This window comes from Schistocerca serialis, chromosome 4, assembly GCF_023864345.2.
Source record: "Schistocerca serialis cubense isolate TAMUIC-IGC-003099 chromosome 4, iqSchSeri2.2, whole genome shotgun sequence".
Classification (NCBI taxonomy): Eukaryota; Metazoa; Arthropoda; class Insecta; order Orthoptera; family Acrididae; genus Schistocerca; species Schistocerca serialis.
Genome location: NC_064641.1, coordinates 415,680,541 through 415,688,040, shown reverse-complemented (window position 1 = coordinate 415,688,040; position 7,500 = coordinate 415,680,541). Strand labels below are relative to the sequence as shown.

Sequence of the window (7,500 nt, the reverse complement as noted above, 5' to 3'; positions counted from 1 at the left end):
ACTCCGATCCGAGTCGTTTGCTCGCGGCTTCAGCATATCAAGCAAGCCGGAGATCTCACCCATTTAAAGTTTGAGAATAGGTTGAGGTCGTTTCGGCCCCAAGGCCTCTAATCATTCGCTTTACCGGATGAGACTCGTACGAGCACCAGCTATCCTGAGGGAAACTTCGGAGGGAACCAGCTACTAGATGGTTCGATTAGTCTTTCGCCCCTATACCCAGCTCCGACGATCGATTTGCACGTCAGAATCGCTACGGACCTCCATCAGGGTTTCCCCTGACTTCGTCCTGGCCAGGCATACTTCACCATCTTTCGGGTCCCAACGTGTACGCTCTAGGTGCGCCTCACCTCGCAATGAGGACGAGACGCCCCGGGAGTGCGGAGGCCGCCGCCCCGTGAAGGGCGGGGAAGCCCCATCCTCCCTCGGCCCGCGCAAGGCGAGAGCTTCACTTTCATTACGCCTTTAGGTTTCGTACAGCCCAATGACTCGCGCACATGTTAGACTCCTTGGTCCGTGTTTCAAGACGGGTCGTGAAATTGTCCAAAGCTGAAGCGCCGCTGACGGGAGCGATTATTCCGCCCGAGAGCATCCCGAGCCAACAGCGGCGCGGGTCCGGGGCCGGGCCAGGTAGGTCCGTCATCCGGGAAGAACCGCGCGCGCTTGCCGGGAGCCCGAGCGCCCAAAGGGGCGAATCGACTCCTCCAGATATACCGCCGGGCAGCCAGCCAGGACACCGGGGCTCTGCCCAACAGACGCGAACCGAGGCCCGCGGAAGGACAGGCTGCGCACCCGGGCCGTAGGCCGGCACCCAGCGGGTCGCGACGTCCTACTAGGGGAGAAGTGCGGCCCACCGCACACCGGAACGGCCCCGCCCCGCGGCGAGTGGAAAGGCAACCGGACACGACCCCGCCGCGGATTGCTCCGCGCGGGCGGCCGGCCCCATCTGCCGAGGGCGGAGGCCAGTGGCCGGATGGGCGTGAATCTCACCCGTTCGACCTTTCGGACTTCTCACGTTTACCCCAGAACGGTTTCACGTACTTTTGAACTCTCTCTTCAAAGTTCTTTTCAACTTTCCCTCACGGTACTTGTTCGCTATCGGTCTCGTGGTCATATTTAGTCTCAGATGGAGTTTACCACCCACTTGGAGCTGCACTCTCAAGCAACCCGACTCGAAGGAGAGGTCCCGCCGACGCTCGCACCGGCCGCTACGGGCCTGGCACCCTCTACGGGCCGTGGCCTCATTCAAGTTGGACTTGGGCTCGGCGCGAGGCGTCGGGGTAGTGGACCCTCCCAAACACCACATGCCACGACAGGCGGCAGCCTGCGGGGTTCGGTGCTGGACTCTTCCCTGTTCGCTCGCCGCTACTGGGGGAATCCTTGTTAGTTTCTTTTCCTCCGCTTAGTAATATGCTTAAATTCAGCGGGTAGTCTCGCCTGCTCTGAGGTCGTTGTACGAGGTGTCGCACGCCACACCGCCAGCCGGCTGTGCACGCTACCGAGTAAGTACCGGTATGCGAACCGCCAGGCGACGGGCGCGCATCGCACGTTTAAGGAGACGCGGCCGGCCCCACAGGCGGCCACGACACTCCCAGGTCTGCGAAGCGGGGCAAACGCCGCGCGCTTCAGTATACGTAGCCGACCCTCAGCCAGACGTGGCCCGGGAACGGAATCCATGGACCGCAATGTGCGTTCGAAACGTCGATGTTCATGTGTCCTGCAGTTCACATGTCGACGCGCAATTTGCTGCGTTCTTCATCGACCCACGAGCCGAGTGATCCACCGTCCTGGGTGATCTTTTCATAGTTTCCACTATCTCTTTCAAGACAGTTGCATAGGCGGGACTGAGGCGTGTGGCGGCCCCTGTTCCAGCGTTCAGTGTCCAACGGCCTCACGGCCGATGGGCGTCGTACGGCTCCACACCGGAGCGGACAGGCAGTCGGGCGAAAGTCATTCAAAACCGGCGCCAGGCGCCAGGTGCCGCAGGCCAGCCGCTCCAGCGCTTCAGCGCTCGTACCACACAACATTGCCGTTAGTTTTGAGACGAACGCGTGGTTCCGCACGCGGCGCACGGCTACTGCGGGCCGTACAGGTAGCTGCGTGTTGCGCGACACGACACGCACATCGAAAGACATGCAGTCTAGTCGGTAATGATCCTTCCGCAGGTTCACCTACGGAAACCTTGTTACGACTTTTACTTCCTCTAAATGATCAAGTTTGGTCATCTTTCCGGTAGCATCGGCAACGACAGAGTCAATGCCGCGTACCAGTCCGAAGACCTCACTAAATCATTCAATCGGTAGTAGCGACGGGCGGTGTGTACAAAGGGCAGGGACGTAATCAACGCGAGCTTATGACTCGCGCTTACTGGGAATTCCTCGTTCATGGGGAACAATTGCAAGCCCCAATCCCTAGCACGAAGGAGGTTCAGCGGGTTACCCCGACCTTTCGGCCTAGGAAGACACGCTGATTCCTTCAGTGTAGCGCGCGTGCGGCCCAGAACATCTAAGGGCATCACAGACCTGTTATTGCTCAATCTCGTGCGGCTAGAAGCCGCCTGTCCCTCTAAGAAGAAAAGTAATCGCTGACAGCACGAAGGATGTCACGCGACTAGTTAGCAGGCTAGAGTCTCGTTCGTTATCGGAATTAACCAGACAAATCGCTCCACCAACTAAGAACGGCCATGCACCACCACCCACCGAATCAAGAAAGAGCTATCAATCTGTCAATCCTTCCGGTGTCCGGGCCTGGTGAGGTTTCCCGTGTTGAGTCAAATTAAGCCGCAGGCTCCACTCCTGGTGGTGCCCTTCCGTCAATTCCTTTAAGTTTCAGCTTTGCAACCATACTTCCCCCGGAACCCAAAAGCTTTGGTTTCCCGGAGGCTGCCCGCCGAGTCATCGGAGGAACTGCGGCGGATCGCTGGCTGGCATCGTTTATGGTTAGAACTAGGGCGGTATCTGATCGCCTTCGAACCTCTAACTTTCGTTCTTGATTAATGAAAACATACTTGGCAAATGCTTTCGCTTCTGTTCGTCTTGCGACGATCCAAGAATTTCACCTCTAACGTCGCAATACGAATGCCCCCGCCTGTCCCTATTAATCATTACCTCGGGTTCCGAAAACCAACAAAATAGAACCGAGGTCCTATTCCATTATTCCATGCACACAGTATTCAGGCGGGCTTGCCTGCTTTAAGCACTCTAATTTGTTCAAAGTAAACGTGCCGGCCCACCGAGACACTCAATAAAGAGCACCCTGGTAGGATTTCAACGGGGTCCGCCTCGGGACGCACGAGCACGCACGAGGCGGTCGCACGCCTTCGGCTCGCCCCACCGGCAGGACGTCCCACGATACATGCCAGTTAAACACCGACGGGCGGTGAACCAACAGCGTGGGACACAAATCCAACTACGAGCTTTTTAACCGCAACAACTTTAATATACGCTATTGGAGCTGGAATTACCGCGGCTGCTGGCACCAGACTTGCCCTCCAATAGATACTCGTTAAAGGATTTAAAGTGTACTCATTCCGATTACGGGGCCTCGGATGAGTCCCGTATCGTTATTTTTCGTCACTACCTCCCCGTGCCGGGAGTGGGTAATTTGCGCCCCTGCTGCCTTCCTTGGATGTGGTAGCCGTTTCTCAGGCTCCCTCTCCGGAATCGAACCCTGATTCCCCGTTACCCGTTACAACCATGGTAGGCGCAGAACCTACCATCGACAGTTGATAAGGCAGACATTTGAAAGATGCGTCGCCGGTACGAGGACCGTGCGATCAGCCCAAAGTTATTCAGAGTCACCAAGGCAAACGGACCGGACGAGCCGACCGATTGGTTTTGATCTAATAAAAGCGTCCCTTCCATCTCTGGTCGGGACTCTGTTTGCATGTATTAGCTCTAGAATTACCACAGTTATCCAAGTAACGTGGGTACGATCTAAGGAACCATAACTGATTTAATGAGCCATTCGCGGTTTCACCTTAATGCGGCTTGTACTGAGACATGCATGGCTTAATCTTTGAGACAAGCATATGACTACTGGCAGGATCAACCAGGGAGCTGCGTCAACTAGAGCTGAGCAGCCGGCCGCCCGGGAGTGTGTCCCAGGGGCCCGCGCGAACACGCAAGCGTCCGCTCAATTATTCTGCAAACAGGAGGAGGCTGAGCTCCCCTGCACAACACACCTCGAAACCCTCTCAGGTCCCGGCGGCGCGCAGCGCCGTCCTAAGTACTTGGTCGGGTTCGAGAGAGGCGCAATCGCCCGGAGTTAGGCGAGTAGACGCTTTAGGTGCGACCACCCGTGCTCCCAACTGAGCTTGCCGCTGCCGACAGAGGCCCGGGAGCGTGCTGTCGTGGCATTGCCGGCAGGAGACAACACGCGCCACCTACGGTGACCGGCAGCTCCAACGCCAGCGCCACAGAAGGACAAAAGCCCCACTTCGGTGCCGAAGCGAACTCTCCCAGCACAGCGCACGCGCCAACACGTCCGCACAGCTGCGATACAAACCACCTGCGAGAACCGCTGGGGCGACCGAGCAGCAGACGGCGTCGCGGCGCCGAGCGCCGGGCGGCGGCGCATCCTCAGCGCACAAAGTCCTCAATCGGACCAGCACACTGCAGATGGCCACCGCGCTTCGCACCGGGCCCGCGAGGACCTACTGTGGCCGCAAGGCGCCGCGAGCAGGGGGCGCCGGCGCGCAGCTGCGCCGCCTGCCGCGTCCGTCGGCCGGCGCGCCTGCCACTGGCCGCCCCCACCAGCCGGCTGTGGCGCGTGCGCCCACGCACCGCGCTGCCAGCACGCCGGGCGGCCCCCCCTCACCGGCCGGGGACGGTCCCACCCAGCCACCGCCGCGTATCGCCTCACACCCAGATCCCTTTCACGTTCGTGGGCATGGTGGGTCCCCTTTCACGTTCGTGGGCATGGTGGGTATCCCTGAAACAACCGGTTAATAGCTCGACCGATCGTCGCCAACACTGATTCACCTCTAGCGAGAACAACCGCACCACAACGGGTTACCAGTTGTTCATTTGCGTAACGTCACCAGCAAACGTACACGTCCATCGCCATTTGCAACGAGTATTGCATGCCTGTGTCAGGTGTCACAACACACTACGTCTGCCCACATAGACGCAACAACATGTGCACGCCTAGAGAACACGTGGAAGGTCGACCCCGTACGTATGCGGTGTCCATTGCGCGAACGACTGTCAGCCGGCCTCTGCAGCATGTCGCAGATGTGGAACACGGTGCAACATGCTATCACGGTGTGTGAGAAGAGACGACTACGTCCGAATACACGCTCCACTACATCAACAGACTGCTCATGCTGATCGCCATCCAGGGCGTCCGTTCCTCCCACACGTCTGTATGGCGTACCACACTGCAATCCAGCTCTTATAGGGAGACGACACGTAGCTGCGTGCACAATATTCGGACTGTATGGTCCGCCGTTGCTAGGCGCAGTCGTCATACGGTCACATGTGCCACGATGTATCATTCAGTACATACGGACCAATGTGCAGTACAGTTTGTGGGTTTTGCGTACATCGGCGGACAGGTGACAGGCCGTACCACAACGTAGGCTGAGACGTCGGCATGCGAAGGGCGTTGAACATGCAAACTTCTCACCGACCAGCTTGCGAAGGCAGGGGGGAAGGGGGGGGGGCATGTACGTCCTGCTGCTATCCACATTACAGTGTATAGCAGGAGCATGTGGAAAGTCAGCAACACCTGCAAGGTGTTTAACATGACGCGATACACAGGGGACCGGGCAGTGCGAGTAGCGAACTATATTGCGAGGGTTGCGGTTAGGCAACACTACACTAATTTAACGAGTTGCATAACAATTACAGAGCAGGTTCAGCGACAACGTGCGTCAGGTTACGGCGCAATATAGTTTAGGTTACAGTGCACTTTAGGTTAGGTTAAGGCATATTATAGGTTAGGTTAAGGCATATTATAGGTTAGGTTAAGGCATATTATAGGTTAGGTTAAGGCATATTATAGGTTAGGTTAAGGCATATTATAGGTTAGGTTAAGGCACAACATGGGTTACGTTAAGGCACAACATGGGTTACGTTAAGGCACAACATGGGTTACGTTAAGGCACAACATGGGTTACGTTACGGCACAACATGGGTTACGTTACGGCACAACATGGGTTACGTTACGGCACAACATGGGTTACGTTACGGCACAACATGGGTTACGTTACGGCACAACATGGGTTACGTTACGGCACAACATGGGTTACGTTACGGCACAACATGGGTTACGTTACGGCACAACATGGGTTACGTTACGGCACTACATGGGTTACGTTACGGCACTACATGGGTTACATTAAGGCACAAATTAGGTTAGGTTACGGCACAAATTAGGTTAGGTTACGGCACAAATTAGGTTAGGTTAAGGCACAAATTAGGTTAGGTTAAGGCACAAATTAGGTTAGGTTAAGGCACAAATTAGGTTAGGTTAAGGCACAAATTAGGTTAGGTTAAGGCACAAATTAGGTTAGGTTAAGGCACAAATTAGGTTAGGTTAAGGCACAAATTAGGTTAGGTTAAGGCACAAATTAGGTTAGGTTAAGGCACAAATTAGGTTAGGTTAAGGCGCAACGTAGGTTAGGTTAAGGCGCAACGTAGGTTAGGTTAAGGCGCAACGTAGGTTAGGTTAAGGCGCAACGTAGGTTAGGTTAAGGCGCAACGTAGGTTAGGTTAAGGCGCAACGTAGGTTAGGTTAAGGCGCAACGTAGGTTAGGTTAAGGCGCAACGTAGGTTAGGTTAAGGCGCAACGTAGGTTAGGTTAAGGCGCAACGTAGGTTAGGTTAAGGCGCAACGTAGGTTAGGTTAAGGCGCAACGTAGGTTAGGTTAAGGCGCAACGTAGGTTAGGTTAAGGCGCAACGTAGGTTAGGTTAATGCGCAACGTAGGTTAGGTTAAGGCGCAACGTAGGTTAGGTTAAGGCGCAACGTAGGTTAGGTTAATGCGCAACGTAGGTTAGGTTAAGGCGCAACGTAGGTTAGGTTAAGGCGCAACGTAGGTTAGGTTAAGGCACAACGTAGGTTAGGTTAAGGCACAACGTAGGTTAGGTTAAGGCACAACGTAGGTTAGGTTAAGGCACAACGTAGGTTAGGTTAAGGCACAACGTAGGTTAGGTTAAGGCACAACGTAGGTTAGGTTAAGGTACGATATAGGTTAGGTTAAGGTACGATATAGGTTAGGTTAAGGTACGATATAGGTTAGGTTAAGGTACGATATAGGTTAGGTTAAGGTACGATATAGGTTAGGTTAAGGTACGATATAGGTTAGGTTAAGGTACGATATAGGTTAGGTTGAGATACACATTGTTGTAGGGAAAGGTGTATTGGGGGGGGGGCGGCAGGTTCGTTGATAGTGATTATCGTAATTGGATGCCTGCGGCATCATCCGATTTGTCACGTCAGGATGCACTTTTGGCTCATGACAGGCGGCGCTCTGATTCCATGGTTGTGGCAGATCTGTGT

General features: G+C 55.2%; 2 non-coding genes across 2 annotated transcripts; both read right to left on the bottom strand.

Moving 5' to 3' along the window:
* Positions 1–1,636: 1,636 nt before the first annotated feature.
* On the bottom strand, positions 1,637–1,791 carry LOC126476405 (5.8S ribosomal RNA). Its single transcript, XR_007586944.1, has one exon. It is a non-coding gene; the product is annotated as a 5.8S ribosomal RNA (ribosomal RNA).
* A 354-nt stretch (positions 1,792–2,145) lies between these two features.
* On the bottom strand, positions 2,146–4,054 carry LOC126476919 (small subunit ribosomal RNA). The gene has a single exon (XR_007587352.1). It is a non-coding gene; the product is annotated as a small subunit ribosomal RNA (ribosomal RNA).
* Positions 4,055–7,500: the final 3,446 nt, after the last annotated feature.